The sequence below is a fragment of the Protopterus annectens genome, chromosome 2.part1 (genome assembly GCF_019279795.1).
Source record: "Protopterus annectens isolate FY-2018-M chromosome 2.part1, PAN1.0, whole genome shotgun sequence".
NCBI classification, from domain to species: Eukaryota; Metazoa; Chordata; order Ceratodontiformes; family Protopteridae; genus Protopterus; species Protopterus annectens.
In genome coordinates, this window is record NC_056729.1 from 85,622,783 (window position 1) to 85,647,995 (window position 25,213).

The 25,213-nt window shown below is 38.0% G+C and overlaps 1 protein-coding gene across 1 annotated transcript in view; it reads left to right on the forward strand.

Annotated features, from left to right (window-relative positions):
- Nucleotides 1-25,213, forward strand: part of LRBA (LPS responsive beige-like anchor protein) — a 4,045,850-nt gene that overhangs the window by 2,921,531 nt on the left and 1,099,106 nt on the right. The gene's annotated exons all lie outside the window — the stretch shown is intronic.

Consider the following 25,213-nt stretch of genomic DNA (forward strand, 5'->3'; position numbering starts at 1 on the left):
AGGGATAGAGGGATGCTACATTAAAGACCTGGTTTAGTAAAGTTTTCATTCGAACTTGAGACAGAAGCTGCAGTTAGAAAAAGGGATAATTAGTCAAGTTATAAAATATTGTGTGATAACAATAAAAATCAATCAGAGGAGTCTAGAAAAGCCTGAAAAGAGAGACTGGAAAGAAGTTTACAAGGGGTGGGGAGGTTGGCATAATGGTTAAGGTGTTTACCTTACATACACAAGGTGCAGTTTTTGATTTTCACATGGGGTAATTGACTAGGTTTAAAATGGCCTATAACAGCAGTTAGCCTAGTACTAATGTGCGAACCTGTTGAACAGTAAGAGGACATCTATATGGTTCTTAAGAATGCCACAAAGTCCAGAAATTTTAGGATTTTTGCTTCATGTTTGCAAATGTATTTTTATACCCCAAGTAGACATGGATAATTTTTTCTCAGGTAGATGGCAAATGCTGGAGGTGAGATAGAAAAGAAAGAGGTACCAGGCAACATGTTTTTTGGGGAGTATAACAGATTTAAAAAATTCCCTACAGAGTCATCTACAGAAATGTTGGGTAAGCAAATGGCTGTAACTAAGGAAACAATTGTTTTGCCCTGGGACATAGGACCTGCATCACCTGTACATAGTAAGGCTTTTTGGAGTTTAATGCTATTGGCTGCCAAAAAACAACTGCTAGAAAATGGAAGTCAAAATCAAAACCAACTGTAGTTGAAGTACTGAATGTTTAAAGGAGATAAAGAACCATAGGAGTGATCCTTAGCAAAGCCAAGAAGCAAATTATATAATAATAGAGTCTGTGGGAATAGTGCATGCAGAATGTTCTGAAGGGGAACTGGGGTTTAAAGGAAGGCAGGAATTGAACAATTTATGCAACGTTGGAGTTAATGACAATTGTTAGAATATATGTAATGCATGAACAAGAAATGTTAATGTTTTTCTTTTCTATTAATGTGTATGTACCTATGTCTTAAGTAATAGTTTAATAAAAGTGTTTAAAAAATAATTGTTGGAGTATTACGTAAGTTAAAAATAAAAAGTCTAACCAGTTCTTCAAACCTCCAAAACTGCACCTGATAGACTAATGCCATAGTATCAGTCTTACCAATTCCTGCCTAGCCCCTCCTCATTTTCTGACTGCATAAAGTTTAGTATAGAATATTTGGTGGAATGATAGAAAATTCATGCTGAGCTACTACCATTACTACCTGACAAACCTATTACTTCTGGGATAGCCCCTCCATCTAAGAGAACGCGAGAGAGAAATCCCTGGTGCTCTTCGCTGACCTAGCTGTGCCAGTGAAGGAGGATTTTACTTCTGCTGCACAAACCTATGCACCCCTTATTTATATTATCAGTGGCAGTGGGTCTTTATCCACAGGTCCCCCCCCCCCTCAACTTTAGAGGATATTGGCTTTGGGGAAAAGTAAACATAATCTTGTACCCTTTTTAATAAGGAGCCAAATAGCTGTAATATTCATAAAATTATTTTAGTAAGAAACACTTGAGCTGAGGAAATGCAACTTTTTTTTAGGTTAAAAAGAAATTGAAGCATTTGTGTAAAAAATATAACATGACAAAAGGAGAATGCAGAGCAAAATTTTCCGAATGGTTAATTCCAAACCAGTGACTCAAATAGATCCACACATAGTTCAAACAGCCACATGCGACCAAATTTCAGCAGTCTTCACTTCACCAAACTTAATGTACCACACGGAAATATAAAACGCAGGTTTATTAACAAATACAAGGCAAGCGCTTTCACCATGAAGGCTTCCTCAGGCCATTATAACAGCAATACAATAAAATGCTTATATAGTAAAAGCATTAATGACATCACTTCCACTTTCTCATTAGAACGTACACAGCACATACATCAGGTGCATTGTGAATAATCACTACAGAAACCCTATCTGTAAATAAATCTAACAAAGCTATCCTACCACTATACAAAAATAGATAAAAATAACATATGTCAACTCAAATACATAAAAATATTTATACATAAAACGGATCAACACTACTTCTAATATATAAAATCCATAAAATACTAACATACTTTGTACGTTGATCACATCCCTTCCACTACATTTTAGAATGTTCAAGGCACATAAATAAAAACATATTTAAACAACATATTTACAAATATACAACAAGAAATAATATATTATATAATATGATATAAAATAGGGAAACTAAATCCTAACTATATATGCCTAACCAGTCCTATTACTATTCCCATAAAGCTATCATATATGGGCCCAAGGCATCAACAAAAATACTAAAACATGTATAATATATTTTTCTAATGCCTATATAATATAGGATTTAGTTTCCCTATAGTTTCCTGGACAAGTTTCACAAGTGGGTCTGTACCTCTGTGACCCTAGAAACAGGGGCAAGCAACTACTGGGCATACATGCTCCAGTACTAAGGTGACATTATTAAACAGGCATGTTCAGGGAGGTCCAACAAGAAGTTGGTATATAGCACTTGCCAGAAGTGGTACAGGTAACTCTTAGGGGTCAGTAAGCATGCTATAAAATGTAACTGTGATGCTGCTGATACCTGTGCTAGGGTGGCACCTTCGTGAACTGCCATCATATGGCATGCATGGCTAAGGATATAGCTTCTGCCTGAAAACCTAAAAGCACAGTTGAATAAGGATTTTCTTTTTCAGATTGTCACTAGAAATATATAAAAAGCAGTCTAGAAGGAGAAAAGACAATATAATCCTTAGAGTTAAACAATTCATTCTATCTCCTCTGCTAAAGTACAGTAAGAATTTTTCTGCCAAGTAATGACCAATTTATTTCCTTTTGCCACTGAATAGTTGAAACTAAAAAAGGCATTTGAGAATGGCCACTAATGATTTAGCAGGGGCAGTCAGACTACTGCTTCCCTTATTCTACCCTCACACCCACCTTTTAAGACAGTCATTCATTGTTCAAAGCTTAGCTGTGTCAGCTAAAACTGGGCTGTTAGATGAGATGGCTTATAGGCTTGGCACGCAAAATAAAGTTCTGAATAACTCCTCCCATCATTTGAGTGCATCTTGTTCCCACAGGCCAAGTCTCCCTGCAAACCAAACATAAAAGATGAGTTAGCTTTGACATGTACAGAAAAAGTTCCATTGTCAGAATGAATGCAAAGTTTCTACTTGAGGCTGTCCAGTAGTACCAGCAGAGCCTTTAAATAATCCACTGGGATCAGCATTCTTCCCTTGATTAACAAGTGAAAATAAAGTAAAATAGACTGTGGTGTTTAATTGGTTCTTTCAAGGCTGCACACACACCTGATGGTAAAGATATTCAGAAATATACCCTTTAGGCCCTTCTCCTCTTTGATTTGAGATGCTCTTTTAGTAACTCTGTATATAAAAACGCCATATGTGTGATTTCTTTTTGCAAGGGCCACAGTAAATTCCTTCTTTTCCTGGCAGGGTTCAAACATTTCTGGTTAATGTTTTGGCCCCTTTTGCTTTCCACTGATGCCAGGATATTTGCATAGTAGATTGTTCCTGTCTTTACATGCATTATGCATTGGTGCATTCACATTAGTCTGTACCTGCATTACACATTGGTGCATTCACATTAGTCTGTACCTGCATTACACATTGGTGCATTCACATTAGTCTGTACCTGCATTACATATTGGTGCATTCACATTAGTCTGTACCTGCATTACACATTGGTGCATTCACATTAGTCTGTACCTGCATTACGCATTGGTGCATTCACATTAGTCTGTACCTGCATTACACATTGGTGCATTCACATTAGTCTGTACCTGCATTACGCATTGGTGCATTCACATTAGTCTGTACCTGCATTACACATTGGTGCATTCACATTAGTCTGTACCTGCATTACGCATTGGTGCATTCACATTAGTCGGTACCTGCATTACACATTGGTGCATTCACATTAGTCGGTACCTGCATTACACATTGGTGCATTCACATTAGTCTGTACCTGCATTACACATTGGTGCATTCACATTAGTCTGTACCTGCATTACGCATTGGTGCATTCACATTAGTCGGTACCTGCATTACGCATTGGTGCATTCACATTAGTCTGTACCTGCATTACACATTGGTGCATTCACATTAGTCTGTACCTGCATTACGCATTGGTGCATTCACATTAGTCGGTACCTGCATTACACATTGGTGCATTCACATTAGTCTGTACCTGCATTACACATTGGTGCATTCACATTAGTCTGTACCTGCATTACACATTGGTGCATTCACATTAGTCTGTACCTGCATTATGCATTGGCGCATTCAGATTGGTCTGTACCTGCATTACACATTGGTGCATTCACATTAGTCTGTACCTGCATTACGCATTGGTGCATTCAGATTGGTCTGTACCTGCATTACACATTGGTGCATTCACATTAGTCTGTACCTGCATTACACATTGGTGCATTCACATTAGTCTGTACCTGCATTACGCATTGGTGCATTCAGATTGGTCTGTACCTGCATTACACATTGGTGCATTCACATTAGTCTGTACCTGCATTACGCATTGGTGCATTCACATTAGTCTGTACCTGCATTACACATTGGTGCATTCACATTAGTCTGTACCTGCATTACACATTGGTGCATTCACATTAGTCTGTACCTGCATTACACATTGGTGCATTCACATTAGTCTGTACCTGCATTATGCATTGGTGCATTCAGATTGGTCTGTACCTGCATTACACATTGGTGCATTCACATTAGTCTGTACCTGCATTACACATTGGTGCATTCACATTAGTCTATACCTGCATTACGCATTGGTGCATTCACATTAGTCTGTACCTGCATTACGCATTGGTGCATTCACATTAGTCTGTACCTGCATTACGCATTGGTGCATTCACATTAGTCTGTACCTGCATTACGCATTGGTGCATTCAGTTTAGTCTGTACCTGCATTACGCATTGGTGCATTCACATTAGTCGGTACCTGCATTACACATTGGTGCATTCACATTAGTCTGTACCTGCATTACGCATTGGTGCATTCAGTTTAGTCTGTACCTGCATTACACATTGGTGCATTCACATTAGTCTGTACCTGCATTACACATTGGTGCATTCACATTAGTCTGTACCTGCATTACACATTGGTGCATTCACATTAGTCTGTGCCTGCATTACATATTGGTGCATTCACATTAGTGTGTACCTGCATTACACATTGGTGCATTCACATTAGTCTGTACCTGCATTACACATTGGTGCATTCACATTAGTCTGTACCTGCATTACACATTGGTGCATTCACATTAGTCTGTACCTGCATTACACATTGGTGCATTCACATTAGTCTGTACCTCCACAACTGCTAGAGCCAGGCAAAGTCACAGGAAGAATGAAAGTCGTATTGAAGTGCATGATGTATTGCTTCAAAAGGCTGTTAATTTCCTTCAGCCTGCATAAGTTTGGTCTTACCCCCTCTCAAGCCAGGTCATTTGTGGGGACCACTGTGGACACACACAACTGCAGGGCATCACTCCTGTAGGAAAAAAGTGGCTTTGTTTCTGTCTTTTTTTGGCTGCAGCCCTACCTTCGGCAAGCCTGAAGGTTTTAGACTGCATGTCCTTCTCAATCCTATTGGTTCCTTTTATGAGCCGTGGACAACTCTGACCTGGACTGTGAAGCTGAAGTACATGGGATTCCTGTAAGTTCATGACTACTAGAACAGCAGAGGCAAAGTCAGGCAGACTAACACGATGTAGGTGTTATTCATTATCTTTTTTAAACACTTTATTGAATTATGCCTTTTGACATAAGCAAACTTTTATAAAAGTAATCAAACCATACTGACAAGTTCACATTTACATTGTACATCCCATGCATTGTTTTATGCAATATAATCAGTCCAACATTACACAGATTGTTCAGTTCCTGCCTTCTCTTAAACCTCATTTCTCCTCCCAAGTTATTTTCTGCATGTATTGCTCCCACTTCCTGTTCTTTTATCGCTCTCATAATATTCCCTACTCCAAGTGTAGTTGGTTTAGCCTTTGATTTCCATTTTCTAGTAATTACTTTTTTGGTAGCCACCAGAATTAAACTTAAGGCCTTACTATGTCTAGGAAATTCAGATCCTGTATCCCAGTTCAGAAAAATAATTTCTTTAGTTACACTCATTTGCTTGCTCTAGTGTTCTTGACAAGGTACTCTGTAGGGAATTTTTGAAGTCTGCCAACTCATTACACTCCAAGAAAATTTGCTGTGTTGAACCTCTTTCTTCCCTGTTACACCTCCAACATTTGCCATATACCCAAGGAAAATTTATTTTGAGTCTTCTTGGATATAAACTCTTCCAGCAAAAATAAATTGTCTAGATTTTGTTGCATATTTGGGAGCAGTACATATGTTCTCTGTTTTTGTGAATTGTTTATCTAATCTCTCTTACCAGTCTTTTCTGACCTTCTCAGATTCCTGTAGTTGTAGTGAAATATGTTATATGCCCTACTAATATCCATTTTTTAACAGCACTTTCTTTTGTAGATTCAATTAAAAACTCAACCAGTTCAGGCCTTTCATTTAGGATTCCCCTGTCTCTTTCTCTTTGTCTATTCTCTGTTGATCCGTGGTAGGAAAGGGAATCTCTAGCCTACAATCCAAATGTCTTCTTGGTCTCTTCCCATTCTATTACTTTTCCCTCTCTAATTATTTGTTCCCAATACCTTAGTTCCTTTTCCAACTTACTCCGGTAAATTCCAGCCCCTGTTGCCTATTCTCTGTACCACTAATTGCAGTCATCCTTATTGCAGAATCTCCATTCTCATATTGACTTAGTTCTTAGAATATTTTCTGCTACTTTATAAATATAATATTTATTCTGTATGACTGTTGTTGTTCTCCTTACAGATCTGTGTCTAAAATCCCACTCTTTCCTTATTTCTTGAAATATTAGTTATCTTTGTACTTCAGGTGTTCGGGTTAATCTTGAGACCAGGCCTTCTCAAATTAATTGTGGACAAGTACCCTTGCGTAAGGACTTTGGGGGGATTTGCCCCACCCTATATAAAATATTTTATTAAAATTTAGCCTCAGCTCTGTGGTGTAAAGCGATAGAGCCCTAGCTGTGTTTCAGATGACCCAAGTCCAGTTACTGGTTCTGGCACTTAGCACAAGGTACAGGGTAGGAGAAACACAGGATAGTGCTGATGCAGTCTCATCCTGGAGAAGAAATTTGGTGGCATATTTGCATTTAGTACCGTCCCTCCAAGGGAAGGAGGAGGCTGGTCCCCAAAAGCATGGCCGTCATTCTTGGAGGTATATGGGCATAGCTAACCAAGGCTTGGTTCTGGTTGTTGTGACAGGGCTTTGAAGGGAATGCACTGTCTTGGTGGGAGAGCATTGTTAGCTGCCATGGTGATGCAGGTTCCTTTGTCACCTCAAAGGGGATGGGACTAAGGACTTGTGTAAAAATCCCTTATGGCTGCTTGATTGACTGCTGTGTCATAGACTAATTTTGGAATGAATGGACATTTAAGTTCTTGCCTCATGAGGAACAAATGGACAGCCAGGGCAGCTGCATGATGGTTGGCAGGCATGTGATGGGAGGAAGGCATCTAAGTAGTGAAAAATATATATTTTTTAAAGTTACATGAGAATTTCAGTTAATAAGGGCCATTCAGCCAATCCTATTCCTTAGGGTCTCATTACCACACCTTTGAATCGAGCACTGCCCTGTCAATCCTGACCATGCATCACATTAGCAAATGTACCTCCACACTCAGAAACACACAGACCTGCACCCACACATACACATTCAGGTACCCATGTACAGACACACACACACACACAGACACGTTCCCATTTATGAAAACACTTACCCACATGCATGCTTCAGCATATTCACACACACTTCCAGACTCTGCATTTCCTATCTACCTATACTGTGATCACCCAGGTAGACACACACGCACACACTATATCCCACACCTAACATCTATTAGTTCAGCCAACCAGATAGATGCACACACACACACATTCATTTAATCTTTCTCATGCCCCTGTAAACATATACACACACACACACACACACACACACACACACACACACACACACACACACACACAGACACACAGACACGTTCCCATTTATGAAAACACTTACCCACACGCATGATTCAGCATATTCACACACACTTCCAGACTCTGCATTTCCTATCTACCTATACTGTGATCACCCAGGTAGACACGCACACACTATATCCCACACCTAACATCTATTAGTTCAGCTAACCAGATAGACGCACACACACACACACATTCATTTAATCTTTCTCATGCCCCTGTAGACATATGTACACACACACACACACACACACACACACACACACACACACACACCTTTGACAGACTTATCTGTATCATTTACTCCCACAGACATTTTTCAGAGACTGACCTCAGAAGGCTGCATTCACGTTTCTCCCGGAGTAAAGTTTAACTCAGCTGAGCAATACTCTGAATTACCTGGCCAATTAAAGTAGGCAATGTAAATATTTCAGGGAAATGCACTTGGCTGTTATCACTAGTTACTCCCATTGGCCACTGCACTAGCATACAGCTTTGCCTGCAGGACCTGTACTAAGACCCTTGTGAGGGGGAAACCAGTGAAAGACTGGTTAAAGAATCAGAAAGGCGTACTGTAGTGTAAAAACCTTCTGAGATAAGGCTTCTGCATCACAGGTAAGCCTTTCTGAATTCCAGGCTAAGCTTATTCATAATACATTTTCAGGGCCTCTAAACATCACAAGCAGTTCAGCATATACTTAGTAGGCATTCATTTGCATGCTCCTCCTTGAGAAGATTAGAGAGGAAATTGAATTATTTGTGCTTGTTTTGTTGAAAGATAATTTATAAATTAGTTAATGAGCTGCTGCCCCTCCCTGCTGCACACACAATACATTTAGCTGTAAAATTGAATTTTGAAACCCTGTAAATACAGATAACATACATTTCTGGAAAATATGGCAAGGATATACCTTCCTGAAAACTAGTATAGGTATCGACAAGCATGCATGTGATTCATTTAAACTTGTGTGGAATCAGTGAATTCAGCTTTTGCAAACATATTCATTTTGAACAACCTGTTAATTTAAACTTCTCACATGTTTAAATGAACGTTAAGAATTAAATATTAATAGCAGGAAAACTTGTCCATATGGAACAAAACATTGTCATCACTGCCTTATCCACATGAATGAAGATATTTTCACCACTTCTCATGCTTATTGTTACATTTCTTTTATCACTGAATCCACTTGTTTTAACCCCAGATCCACAAAGCCTGAATGATTAACATGACCTAGAATAAAAAAGTCACTTAAAATGACTTACCTTGTCTTTCCTTACCACATACCACAACATTTTTAAGCTGTTGCTCTGCTTTGTTAGATGTAATTGAATGCGTAAATAGTCTCGATATAGTAGTTAAAAAGTTAATTTCATGAATAATAAATAATGTAATTTTTCATATTACAACTGCGGGTGCAGTTTTCCAGTGACACAACTGGATACGAGATTGTAGAGAAAGATGCATCACTAGAAAAAAAAAGTTTATAGCCCTCTCCAACATTTGCTACAAATCCCAGCTATTGTGTGCAGTTTTGGACAATTTATCTTCATAAAGATATAGACAGAAGGAAGGTGATTCAGAGGAAGCCAACAAAACTTTCCCTGCTCTTAAAAAGAAGCCATGTAAAGAGAGAGACTAGAAGAGCTTAGGTACAGTCTTAATGAAAGAAGACAGACGGGATTTGATAAAAATGTACTTCAGGAAATGTACAGAATCTTGGTGGGTATAGTTTTTAACATAAATAGATGCACATTGCAGTTTGAATAAGCTGGCTGGACATTTTAGTGGAAATGCAATTCAAGGCATTTGTGGTGAATATTTGTGCAGCTTTCCTGCACAGTCTGAAAAATCTAAAGCCATGGTAGAATTTAGGAGTGCTTGGGAGAGACCTGAGGCTGTTTATACGAGGACGTGTAAGCTGCCTGTTACATAGGGTCACTGCTTAACTGGTAAGTGAGGAAATGAGCAGGCTACATGAGGACAGTAGTGGGAAAAGAATCTGGTAAGTGAGTTATTCAGAGTTGCACTGTGGACATATGGCGACTGTTGAAGTCAAACATATTTGTTCTAGGTATCTGAGCTGACAGTTCTGTCCTTCCTGCTGAGCAGAACTGCCACATATTTAACCTTTCCTCCTGGAATCAATATCTGTGCCTTTTAGTTGTGTCATCTTTGTTACAAATGGCTCTTCTCACCTAGAGATTGTCAGGTTCCTTGCTCCTCAGGTACCCAGTTTTGTGGTGATGATAAAAGAATGACTAACTTATTTGCAACTCCCCTCCCACTGCATTCCATGGTTCTTAATCTACAATGTGGCGATTGAAGCACTAAATTTATCCAGTATGACAACTTAAGCTTCCCTAGAGCTCTCTGTCCAAAATACCATTTTTCTAAAGCATGTCTGTCTAGTAACATGCATGATTTCAACAATAAAGTAAAGCAGTTTGAAAATACAAGATTTATGAACTGTTCTGCAGTAATGTAATATTTTGGCATTCTGAAGTCATCTCTATAAATCAGTGTAGCTTCTGGATGACGTTGTTTCCTGTTGTCCCCGCTCTGAGTGACTGAGTTTCTACATCTGCCATTCTGAAAGTTGAAAAGATTGTGGTTTATAGCATGTGACAATTTCCAGTTGTTGGATATGACTTTTATTGTTTCACATTCATTAAATTGCACAATTTGGGATAATAAACGGCTTAATAGTTGCGGAAGTGCCTGCAGACAGGCACACAGATGCGTTCTTCCCTTGACTTAGAAGGATTTTTTAAATTATTTTTTTCATCAGATTGTCATAATTTATATATGCACAGCTTTTTTTAGGAAATGGATAGTGAAGCGGACTGGTTACTTTTGCTGTCTAGTAAAGGCTGGACTCTGGTGGTGGGGGGGGGGGGGTAAGGGGAGAAATAATGGAATGGTCAGCTTCAACTTCTCCCAGTCTATCTTGTCTTGCCTTCCTTGCAGCTGGAGGGAATTTTTTTACTTTTTAGTAAGGGTTTTTGTCTAGGTTTGTAATATTCTGTAGACTGATTGCCCAGTACCTGCCTGTGAACCTATGTGAAAGGAAAGTGACTGGATCCACTGCAAGTGACTTGAAAGATTTTGCTTATAACATGTAATTCACATTTAAAATGCATTATAACAGAGATGTCATCTGCCTCAGAGGTGTGTAATATTTCACATTTTTTAAAGCAGGGGGTATTTTTATTTCATTTAATGTGATGTACATTATTTCTTTTAATTAGTGCATTGCTAATAAAGTACATGAAGTTATTAGTCTCTTAGCACTGCAAATGGGGTAGCTGAGCAGTGTGTGTCATTAGCTTAGAATAGTTAGTGTAGATACCCAAATAATGATGAGCAGTGGATTACTGGGTCACTACGTGGGCTTAGATGTACTGTTATTTTGTTTCTGCCCACGATGTAGCCCTGCTGTACAGCAGTGGCAGCAGCGTACTTTGGGGCTTCGTTAAAATTGTCATGGTAAAATAGTATTATCTTGTTTTTTTCTTTCAACTTATTCTTTCAGTGTGTCTGTGAACTGACCTTCTCCAGGGCTTCACTGTCACGTAACTTGCCTAAGTCTTGCAGGTTGCCATGTGTGCAGGATTTCAATAGTGTAATCTATTGTCCATAATTTGTGATTCATGTTTTGTGTCCATTTCTTTCACTTCAGGGTTGATCCTAAAGCTTGTCTAGGTTCATTCTCCCTATCGTACAGCTAACTTTAGTGTTCCCTGGTTTGCCATTGCTGAATAGTATAGATACGCACCTTGTAAGCTGGCATGCTTCCTTGTCTTAAATGTTGTAACATTTTTTGCACATTTTTCTGTAGTGCTGGAGATTTTCCAGATTCATCTGTTGTATTAACTTGCCTCCTGTCCTCACACCTACCAAGGGGTCTTTTGTCTTGTAGTACAGTCTTCAATATTTCTTTCTTGTAGTGGAATTGATACTCCGTGGCTGATCCCATGCTGTCAGCCTGGACATTAGAAAAGCATGCGAGGAGGGTATCCAGTTTTGAGCTGTACAGGATTCGACTAGTGACAAATCTTTGAGGAAAGCATGCTATAAACCTTCAGTGTGGGTTCTGTCAGTGAGCTGGTTTGCTATCCAACAGATTATATAGGGGTTAACATTTATGTAGGTGAACTTATCAGTAATACCACATTGTCAGATAGTGTCAAAGGCCTTAACTAGATCAGTCTAGGTATTGTGCACTGATTGGCCATTATCCAGTTTTTCATTCACCCTTTAAAAGAAGTTTACAACATTCAACAGACAGGACCAACACTTTACAAAGCTAGATTTGTTTGGGTTGAAGGACCCCAAATTTACCAATATTGTTCTTTGAGTTGTATAACTTTACAAATAATACTAAGACTAATTCATACATAGTTCCCAGGGTTGACGGTGGGGCCACTCTTGTATTAGGACATCACAGTGGGTGTTTTTCAAGCCTCAGGTACATACTCAGAGGAAAGGCTAAGACTTAAGCTTGCGGTACATCTTTAAGAGCAGATATTGGCAAGATGTAAGTGGACTGTATACTTGCTTGCTTTGTAGTTCCTGTAATGCTATTATGAATATGTTTAGAAGGAAAACAGTGAGGCTGTATTTAGTGCTGAATAAGACAACCTGTTATGTTATTAGGATCCATAGAACTACTGTTTGTATGTTTTGGAGATGGTATTTAGGACTTGTTCAGAAGTAATTGCGGTGGGATTAGGGGACTGCAGAGTAAGGGGAAAAATGCAGAGGGAGGAGTGCAGAGAAATTGGAACTACATTTCTCCTCCACAATATTTGTGCTGTCTTCTGGGTCAGAGTAGTTTGAACCATTAGATATTAGTTCTCTGCATTACTGGTTATTTTTTCTGGGATTCCTAATAGCTGCACTGTCAGTGGTGCAACAGGTAGCACACACACCTTTGGTACTGAAGGCTGTGGGTTCTATTCCCACACTGGCTACATTGATTGCTGACACTGCAGTGTAGCATAAGGGGGATTTTGCAGTCCTGAGCATGCCATTCTTCAGATGACATGTTAAACCGAGGCCCAATTTGCTTCAGTTGGTGGCAGCTCATATGGATGTAAAAGATCTTACAGCACCTATCGAAAAGAGTGGGGTCCTTTATTTAACACAACATAAAAAATTATTTACATATTTACAGACACACAAATATACATTTCTGTTTACTGTTTATCATTTTGCTTGCAACATCCTTATTATTCTTCTTCCATAACTGACCCCCACTCTTTCTTCCAGTCATAATCTGATTTTTCACAATACATCTGCCAAAATCCATTTCCCATTAAACAAATTTTTATTCAGTCTTTCAGTCTAAATAAACACATATTATAAATTCTTATTTACCCTTCTTACATATTCTTTCTTTTTATTCTTATATCCATCCATAATCATATTTGTATCTGTATTTTGTCATTAATTTTTTCCAGATTTTTTCTCACAGTTTTTTCCAGAGTTTCACCACTCTTTTACATTAAAAAAACAAAAAAAAAATGTTATGTTGTCTCTTCCTTCTCACAAAATAAACATACTGTTTCAACTTACTTTTTATATGGTATATTCCCCTGTACTGGTAGCTATTTTACTACCCATCTCAATTGGAAATCCTGACATTCTACTATCTTGGTACATCACTTTTTCCATTTGTTTAATAGCCTTGATCACATGTTCTGGTACATTTTCCCCTGGATTTACATAATAATAATGTTTCTTCACAGTGTTATACCACATCCTTCTGTCTTTCTCTATATCATGATTTTTTTTATTTTCCATGTTTGTATTTTTTCTGATCATTTTTAATTTCTTAATTTGCATATTTTCTTTTTCTTATTCTCATCATCTCCCAGAATTGTTTATATTTATATTTAACATATTAAAACATTCTTATTATGCAATGACTGGCCATTAGTATTCAAAATGTAGCACGTTGATTGGTCAGCCCAACCAGTTGTAAATCCGAGCATATACCAATAGAAAAAGGTCCAGTCGCTTGGACTTTTTCCCATTAATATATGCAATAAACAGTTTACTTTTATTTCATTCTTTTAAAATAAAGCCACAAAATTGGAGACCCAAATGAACGAGAGAGGCTGCACAGAGAAAGATAAAAGGATAGTCAGGTATGTTGTACAAAATTAAATGAGCGTACCTGATTATCTTTTTATTTTCTCTGTCCTGTCTCTCCAGTACGTTAAAAGCCTCCCGGTTTCTTTCTTTTCTTTTTTTTTTTTAAATTTAAAAAAAAAAAAAAAAAAAAAGGCGATGGAAATGTTCCTTTCTTCGTTGCTTTCTTCACACAGCACTGGTGTACTGTGAATGCAAGTCCTATACACATGGTCAGTACATCGGCAATGCTCCAGGATATGAAGGGAAAAATGGAAGACCACCACAGCGCATACCTCTCAACTGTCCCTGATTTTGACTCAAATTTTAGCTCTGTCCCTCTTAATCCCTCCTAAAACTAGTGACTTTTGGAGGAAAGGTGGTGAATTACACTTAATGAATAATGACAGTAATTAAGAGTTATAGACTTCTTTTACTTCAGAAAATGTGTATTAATTCATATGCTCTGATTCTGTCAATGTTTCAAGTTAATAGCACTAATATTTTAAAAGTGTCCCTGATTCTGTTGAAATTTTTCCCAGATTGGTTGAGAGGTTGGCCACAGCGTCATTGTACAAAGATATTTTTTAAGAAATGTAATTACTTTTTAAATGTCATTGTATAATAAAAACTTGTCAAAAATACAACTAAAACAAGAAAGTGCTTAATATGTTATTTTGTTTTTTATTTTAATAAAAGTGGAAACATTTTAGACTGGTTTGCAGTTCTTGAGTGTTTGAGCGAGGATAGCCAGCTTTTGGATTGTGTCATTGTATAATAGCAATAACCAACTTCGTGATGTGGTATATTGAAGATTTACCCATGGTTGCTTTTGTTTAATTACTCGAGCTTCACCCTCGTAATTAAACTACACCAACTGTGGGTAAACCTTCAATGTACCACACCCACGTCGTTGGTTATTGCTATACTATTAAGTTCTTATTCTCTTCCTTTACCCAATTTAATACTGTATAGAACTTTAATGAAGCAGAATAAACCATTTTTAATAATCCCAGTCCCCTTCATCTTCACTCATATACAACACACCTCTTTTCACTGGGATTAATCTTGAACCCTGTGTGAAAGAAAACACCAACTGTAACATTTCCTTTTCATATTTTTCTGGGATTATATAAACATTTGACATATATATTTATCCATTAATACAGAATTCACCAGATATACCTTTTTCCTGAATGCTAATCCAGAGGTCCTCCATATAAGACATATTTATTTATTTATGTAAGTTATTTATTTTTATCAAACCTTCCCATTGCATCATAACTACATAATTTTTTTACAAATGTTATTCCTAACAAAGGCACTTCATTCAGTGAAAATATACCCCTCCAATTTTCACCACATTACTCAAAGCTTACCTTTTATCTTTATTCAAGGTCATTCCAGTTTCTCTTAAACATCCATTCAGACACACCACCACTTCCCTCTTACATATTTTGATCTTAGCAACAACAGCTATATTGTCTGCATATGTCGAAACTACTGGGATCGCCACCTCCTTTTGCATCACATATCTAGCAGCTTTCATTATATATAAGCTACTTCATTCACTATCGCATTCTTTACTAATACAAAAATATTCCACTCATGGGTCATCCTTGTCTTATACCACACTTCATGCATATTAATGTACTGAGCCCACCCATTCACTAACAACTCTCACTTTGCTATTTTGATATGCTGACATTCCCACTTTCCCCAATACTATTGCCTATTCCATGCTTTTCATAACATCCCACAAAGTGTTATGTCCTACTGTAGCTAATGCTTTGCTGATATCTCCTACCATTAAGTTTCACCTCCTCCCTTTTAGTTGTATCATCCACAGTTTCTCTCACAACCAGTAACAATTCTTGACATCCCTACCCTTTTATACCATATATACTTTTTCCATAATATTTCTCATCCTTCCTCCTCTGTATTATTTACATAAAAGGTTTATAGTCTGTGGTTAGTGTGATGGGTCTCCAATTTTTTCTTTCATTCTTATCTTCCTTCCAAATACAGTTTAATATCCCATTGCTTAACTCATCTTAAACAAATCCTTCCTTTAACCATTCATTTGGTCTGTTTGTGTCTTTCGGCTTTTCCCGGTTAGGGGTCGCCACAGCGGAACTCCGGTCCGCTAATGATTGGCAGTAGATTTTTACGTACTGGCTTGCCGGGCCTAACACACAACCTTCAGTGAAGGAACGCCCATTCACGCATGTTGCCACACAGAAGACGCTCTGAGAATCGAATGGGCAACATATAACTGTGAGGCAACAACGCTACTGCAGCACCACCACACTTTTGGCCCAAAACCTTCAGGCGTCTGCTAGAAAGCATTATTCTATTTGTATTTGGAACTGTTCACAATTCCCTCCACCTTGACTAAAGCCCAGTTCCAGCTGAAGAAAAGCAACCCCAAAGCATGATACTTCCACCACCATGCTTCACCGTGGGATTTTGGTAATGCTAAGTGTTGTTTTTGTGCCAAACATACCTTTTGGAATTGTGACCAGAAAGTTTAACCTTGCTCTCATCAGACCATAACACATTTTCCCACATGCTTTTGGAAGACTTGATGTATTCTTTTGCAAATTTTAGCCAGGCCTGCATGTTTTTCTGTGTAAGAAAAGGCTTTGTCTTGCAACCCTACCCCATAGCCCAGACATATGGAGCATACAGGAGATTGTTGTCACATGTAGTACACACCCAGTGCTTGCCAAAAATTCGTGCAGCTCGTTTAGTGTTGCTGTAGGTCTCTTGGCAGCCTCCCTGACCAGTTTTAGTCTTGTCATCAATTTTGGAGGGATGTCCAGTTCTTTCCAACGTCACTGTTGTCCCATATTTTCTCCACTTTTTGATGACTGTCTTCACTGTGTTCCATGGTATAGCCAATGCTGTGGAAGTTTTTTTGTACCCTTCTCCTGACTGATACCTTTCAACAATGAGATCCGTTTGATGCTTTGTACGCTGTCTGTGAGCCATGGCTTTTGCTGTAGTAGGCAACTGAGTAAATGTCAGGAAAAACCTACTAGGACAGGTGAACTTTATTTGGGGTTAAACCGTCTCTCTTTAATTGATGGCAGGTGTGTACCCAAGCAGATTGAATGTAATTAAATCGAAAGGTGCTTCAACAAAGTATTAGTTTAAGGGTGTGCACAGAACAATTAGTTTAAGGGTGTGCACACTTATGCAACCAGCTTATTGTACATTTTTTTTATATTTATTCCTCTAGCAGATTTGTTGGTTTTTCAATTGAATTGTACAGTTTATAGGTCACATTAAAGGTGGGAAATGTTTTGAAATGATTTATTGTGGTCTCATTTTTTATATCACAAAAACCTGACATTTTAACAGGGGTGTGTAAACTTTTTATATGCACTGTACATACGCATCACATTTAGCACCGTATTCTAGTATCCCTGTCCTTTTTACAGTGTTAATAATACTGTTCACATTTATTGAAAGTGCTCGAAAATCGTTACTTTTCCTTCTAAGTTTAAGGAAAATATTTTTAAATTTTCGTTTTTTGTGTACATTTTTCCCAAGTGAATAATTTTTCCTGGATTGTACAAATAATCCTCAATTCTCAGAATTAAATTTCTCACTGGCTATAACTACAAAAAATGTTAACATCAATCCCTTCTCATGACCTCTCTTCCTGCAAGCACACTCTCTCATTTCCGCCCTCCTTATTTCTTTTATTTTTCTAATTCTCCTTCTTTCCCAGCCTGTTGTTGTCTTTCCTGATGTATGTTTTCTTCCCTTTCATTTTTTTTTCATTATTTACTGTTTGCTTTAGACATTCCATCCAAAAGTGTCCTTTTTTCTCACAACCTGCATTCAGGCACATACCTTTTTGTAACATGTCCTTTTTTTCATTCTGGTTACATTGTACCTTGTTACAATCATTATTTAAATGACAAGTCCCCACAAAAGAGACATGACTTAAGCTTGTCAGCTTATCTTAATGTCCCTCTATGACCAGCCACAAAAATAAGTCTCTGCAAGTGTTTCATCATGATGTTTTTACATTTCAAAACAGCTTCCATCCTCCACCCTCCATTCCATAAGTTTATTTAATCTCTAACTTTCACAATGTGGTCAGTGGTTTCACACAAAACCCTTGCATGCATTTTTTATCATCATCTTCCAGTTCATAACTTCAAAGTAAGATTTGTTTTAAACATTTAAGTTACTACTAGAAAATAGATAGTTGATTCATGGATAAAAGTTATTTTTATTACACAGCTCCAGAAATTTCATCATCTCTATTTCAGATGTTAAGTCACAAAAAGTCTATGTCCCAGAATGTATAAAAGACCAGATTTCTTGAGCTTTAAAACCCAGAACAGTTACCAAATTCTCCCATACATATTTGTCTATTACAGTGTCATTTCTGTTCTTATTCTCACAGTTGGTCATATCACCCCATGAAACATTAGAACTGTCACCTGGATCATCATGCTCAATTACTTTTAACAGAACATCATCTGCGAGCAGTCCGGACACCATTTCTGTTTGCAGCATTTCAACAGACTCGCTTGCCTCCTTCTCCATTGAGACAACTAAGTGCTGCTTATTTGTAACATCCACCACACAGTAAGCATTGTTTACATTCTGCCACTCTATATTGAACAAAGTTTTCTCCAAATTCTTGTTTTCCTTCTCTAAAGTCTCCTTAGCTTTTCTCCCCTCCTCCATGCTGCTGCTTCCTCTAGGCCTCTTCCTTGCTACTGTAGGCACCCTCCAGCACCATCTGATAACGCCAAAGGGTAGGAGAGGTCCCCCAATGCCCTGGCTAAATTTTCCCTAGCAGTTTAAATACCATTTCATGTCTCCTCTGAATAGAGGCTATTAGTCTAGTGGGATTAATATAGTCAACAAAGGGCAAGCAAGCTAGTTAAAGACTTAGAATTATCTGTGGAAGAGATGTCCGCATTCAGCTTGTACTTGCTTTCAGAATTTTCGATTTGTCATCTGACGTCTTTTCAGAAACATTTAAGATTGCTTTTATGATGGGGGATTTAAACTTATTTCCTAGTGTGAGAAGTTGTTTTTCTTTCCTTATAAAGTTTCTTTTTTTTTTTTTTGATACTGGAGTTCATTGTAAGGAGTTTACCCTTACATTCGCAATCGTACTTGTGTTAGATAGGGGCAAATGCTTCAGTACTAGAGCTAAGGTGATGGTAAAAGTTAGTTGGATTATGATTTTGTTGTAGGGGTGCGGGGGTGGATAGTAAATTGGAAAACTTCATTAGATCATCATAGGATGCTATGAATTTGATCTTATAGATATCCCTGAATGCAGTATGGTGAATAGAGTCCGGTTGTTTTTAATGCAAAAGTAACTGCCTTGATGGTCTTATTTAAGCATGTAAGCAGACACTTTGAGTGTGGAGCAGGCATTGGCTATATTTGTTAGAAAGAGGTCAGGGAGATTCAAACTTGTAGACAGAGAAGATATGAATTAGTCAAGGGATTTTATATCAAAGTTAAGGAACTGCTGTGCATATTTGTTGTTGGTTGTACAAATTTACCAGGTTAATTTATTTTGTTTGTTAACTTGGGTAGTCCAGATGAGTGACTACCTTTTTTCAGATTTCTGGGGAAAAAGCTCCACATTGACATTACAGCAATTAAATGTAATTATATAAGACTTGATAATTCCAGTGTCGATGATGTATGGAAAATAATATATAATTAAATAATATACATACCACATACATTATGTAAAAATTATGGATAGGTAGTTAGGATGAATGCATAGAGTTCAGTAGCTAGGGACTCCACCTGGGAGAGAGGTAGTTATCCTGGTGAACAAGAGACATAGAAGAGGTTCTGTAGTTCACAGTGATATGATAATTGATCTTGTTTGGCAGAAGGCCCAGGAGTTGTAGTTAATTGACATGCAGAATGAGTCATGAGGTAGTGGGACTTGTAATGGTTCGCCTATTTGGACCGTTACCTTAGTGTGGTGAAGGGAAGTGTATGGCATAGTGAAGCTGTACATTATTACTTTTACAGCCACCTAGAATGGAGCAAGGTCATGGCTAACAAGTTGGAGTAAATATGGTCCATTGGAGAGAATAATGGAAATGCACTCCAGGATTTTTGCCAGGAAATCTGTCTGGACAAAAGCCAGTCACATGTCAAAATACCAGAAGATTGAGACACTTTTCTGAAGGTGGCCTGCATATAACAGGGAAAGCACTGTGGACACGTACGAGTAGTGCCAGACGTTATGCTATAGATGGGGTTTCTTTGGCTTTAATCCATCTGCTGAGAGGTGGAAAGAAAGTCTGATGCTGCAGAGAGCTATATCTCATTGGAAGTTGAAACATAAGCACTGAACTAAAGCAAATTGATGTGGTTAAGGACAAGATAGCAAAAATAAGCATTAGCATCTTGGGAGTTAGTGAACTAAAGTGAACTGGATTGTGTCATTTTTACATCAGAAAAAAAGCATCAGGTGTTCTGCTAGGGACAAAAATCCTGCAGAAGAAATGGAGAAACCCTTATAATTAATAAAAGGGTGTTGAAATCACTCCTTGTTCTCAAGCAGACTGCAATACAAGCCATTCGCCATTCCAGTAAAATGTGGAAGAGCTCTGTATATTCAGCAAAAACAAGACCTGATGGTGTCTGTGGCTTGGCTTCTTATTACAGAATTTGGAAATGAATTAAAGAATTCCAGGAAACCTCCCAAAAATTGGATATTAGCTCAACAGTATTTCCAGTGTGTAGTGGAGCTGAAAAGCCAACTTAAGGGATGCGACCATGTGGCTAGAGCACGTGAAAAATTCTCATGATATTCTCCAGAAGCTGGCAATTAAAATATCCCAAATAGAAATAGAATTTGGAAATGAATTAAAGAATTCCAGGAAACCTCCCAAAAATTGGATATTAGCTCAACAGTATTTCCAGTGTGTAGTGGAGCTGAAAAGCCAACTTAAGGGATGCGACCATGTGGCTAGAGCACGTGAAAAATTCTCATGATATTCTCCAGAAGCTGGCAATTAAAATATTCCAAATAGAAAGAAGACTAACAAGGCAAAATGGGCTGTATGTGGATGCTTTAGAAGTGGCTGAGGAAAGGAGGAGAGCCCAAAGACAATGGAAATATGGAAGTACATCAAACTGAATGACAAATTTCAGGTATATAGCAGATTGAGTCATTTAAATGACCATTGCAAAGTACTGGAAGGAAATAAGTGGCCGATGAAGATACTCTCAATCTACTTAGAGAAATCTGTTAAGGGAAACTTCCTGGTAAAGTCCATCCATTCACTACCCCTTTTTTCCATTTTTGCACATGGGTTTAGGGTGTGACATCAACAGCTACAATCATCTAGAGCCAGTGTTTATTGGTATAATCAAAAAAAGAAAGTTAGGAGGGCCCTAGCAGATGATATTAGGAGTAGGCAGATATATGTAGAACCGTTTAATAAGCACTCTAACATCACTGATGCATACAATGACATATTCTTTGACATAGAGCAGGTATCCCAGAGTGTGAAGATAAACTGGCCGTAGAAAGCCATGCTAATAACCAGGCCACAGGAACTGACAGAATTCTAGCAAAGTTGTTTAAAATCTTGTATAATTATGCCGTTAACAGTTTTGTTTGGAGTTTTTCATCAAATATGGAAATCACAGCATTAGCCATTGGATTGGAAAAGGTAAAATTATATTCCCGTCCCAAAAAGGCAATACCTAAGTGTGCTTAAATTATTGAACATTTGCACTTATTTTACATAATAGTTAGGTAAACGTTAAGATCCTACAAGCAATACTCCAGCAATGTATGGAATGAGAACTGCAGATGTGCAGGTTAGTTTTACAAAGGGCAGAGGCAGCATGGATAATAGGGAAGACAAGTGAGTTCCATAAAAAAAGTGTTACTGCTTTATAGACTACTCTAAAGCCTTTGACTGTGTGCAACATAACATATTGTGACGTTCTTAGACAAACTAAAATAGCTGTGTCACCTTATTTGCCTCCTGAGGAATCCGTATGCCAAAGAAGCAACAGCAATCAAAATGGAGTAACTTACTGCTTCATGATTAGGAAGTCATGTGACAGGGTAGTATTGAGTCACCCTACTGATTCAGTTTGTATGCTGAATATGCAAAATGCTGGTTAGGATGGATCAGATACTGGAATCATAATTACTGGGAGATTTTTCAGAGCAAATAACATCATATATGTGAATGATACTCTGATGGTTGAAAGTGAGGGAGGTGAAGAAGGAAAAATATGAAATGTCGAAAGCTGTATTGCTGCTCATCATTTAAAAAAAATATTTTTCTAGCTCTTTTAGTTCTTGGCAAATAGATGGTGAAAAAGTGGTGGCTCTGACCGATTTTATTTTCCTGGTCTCCGAGATCTTTATACATGGTGACTACAACTATAGAATTAAAGAGATTTGCTTCTTGGAAAGAAAGCTATGGCATATCAGGATATTGTTTTAAAGACCAAGAATACCACATTCTTAAAGTTGTTTTTTTTTTTTTTTTTTTTTATAGTGAGAGCTGTATTTTTTCCTAGTATAACCTAGGGCCGTGAGCGATAACTGTAAGGCAGAGCACTGAAAAATCAGTGTTTTTAATATATAGCAGTAAAGAAAACCATAGAATTATGTGAATTGTTGGAAGATCAGATCATCAGTACCTAAGGAAGTAAAGCTGCTAGACAAATCGCTCAAAGGTCTGATGGTAAAGTAAAACTTTTGTACTTTGGAGACACAGTGAGCAAACAATATTCACAAGAGAAGATACCGATGCTGGGAAGGATTAAAGACAAAAGAGGAGACAGCAGAAGCTAAAATGGGTAGACAGCATTACTGTAATTGTGCGTGTGAGTCTGCAAGAATTTAAAGAAGCATCTGTTGACAGGCCTAATGTGCCAAACTTCTAGAGGTCCCAAAAAGTCAGACTTGACCAAAGAAGATCAGCAACAATGGGCTACACCCACGCCACTGCTAGAGTGCCTGAACGAATGCAAGGCAACAAACCCAGGTAAGGAGGTAGTTGTACACATAAGAAAGTCCTCAAGGTTGGGCATTTTCTAGTATAGCCACAAATGCCAAAACATGGAATGAAACTTGGATACTACATAGATAGAAAATGACATGCAGATCAAAGTGATGCACTGACAGAGACACAGAGACTCAAATAAAGTAAAATATGTATTAAGCACTTCTTTTACTAGCTGCCTTCAGGATGCAGCCAATCCATTCACTCATGCATTTTTAAATAGTACTTCAATTCTGTCACATAACATCCACTATCCAGTCAATTCCTGAAGTATTAATATAAAAATATTTAAATATAAAACTATATATTAAGGAAGTAAATATTATCTTATACAGACTTTTAATATTATTCAGTGTCAAGTTCATTCAGGCTGCATTAGAATTTATGTTGCAAGGCCTAAAAGATTTGTCCTTAAAAGGCACTGTAGGGGTAGAAAATGTCTTTGCTAATATGGTGAAATCCTGAGGGAAGTGGTGCAGGCTATCCCTGACAAAGCAGGCAGGACTGTTGACCATCACCTGCTTTGCATACACTCACATTGGATCCCTGACTCTCTCCTGAAACCAGGCGGCTGATGTATAGAAACAGTGTGGACTCAAAATGCTGCAACTGCTGGCTGCAGTGGGTTTCAGTATTCTTAGGTTATGTTCGTAACCCGTTCCATTTTGTGATGTGATCGTACAGTGTGTAGGCAATGAGGCCTGACTCTGGAGACTTATGCATCCTGGCCCTGTGCAGAGTTGCCTTCCAAACCACCCTCCCCAGCACAGCATCTTCTGCATGTTCCATATTCCTCCAGAATCATGAAAGGCCCCACCACCAACACGACTATCTCCCTTTACATGATTGGTGCACCCATCACCCAATCTGCACCTTCATCCACCTTAGCCTCTTATCTCACTCGTTTTGTTTAAGTCATAGTCAGGGCTTTATCCCACTATACCACTGGTGTGGCTACATATGCTTTTCTAATTTCCCAGATACCGATATACCTATAAATTAGCATCTTGTTTTTTAAGACCAATTATTTAGGAATATTGTTTCAGCCCCAAGTTTTATATTTCATTCTTGTCTTTTGTTTTTTTTTATACACACTGCTAAATCCACTCATTATACCATCCCCTACTTCCCTGCCTCTTTTATTAACATGTTGACGGAGAAGTAGTTACAGAGCCATGCTTAAGTTATTAAGCATCTATATTAAGTTATTTCAGTTTCCCATTGCACTTTCCTTTTGCTCTGTAGTAGTGAATGAGTAATTATTTTGCCCATCATTTCACAGTGGGAGGACATTATTTTGATGCTGACATTGATGCTGTTATGTAATCACTTGAGTTCTTGTGTTCCCTTAAAACATCAGTATGGAATTAAATTTATTTTGTCTTTGTTTTCTGTGCATTACTATGTGGTTAGTATTATTTTATGGTTTGCTTTACTCAAAACTAGGCTTGTAGTTGTCTTCCCATACTGATGTGATTTTGTTTCTTAGCAAAAGTGTCTTTTTCCCACAGTATACATTGTCCAGCCAATTCTTTTTTTTCTAGTTGGTCTGTCCACTTGGTGAGAATAACAGTATTCTGAATTAATAGTTTACCCTTAGAGACGCTAAAGAGGGTGTTGACACATTTAATAAGGGTTTCGTTTTGATTAGTGCCAATCCGAATTAGTGTTTTGATCACAAATTGATAACCTGCTTTACCCCCATAGGGCTATGCTTCCCAACCCATTATCACATCTCCTCCGTACTAAGGCTGTGTTTTAGAGCACTGTTCTGCATACCTGGCATCCTGTGAACCAGTTTACTGCCAACCCTGTCTTTACCTTTTTCTCTTTGCCAGGTTAGTTCCACTAGGCTATTTGCTTATTTTCAGGGAAGACTCAAGGTGGTATTCCGACTGACTAGAGGAAAATTGG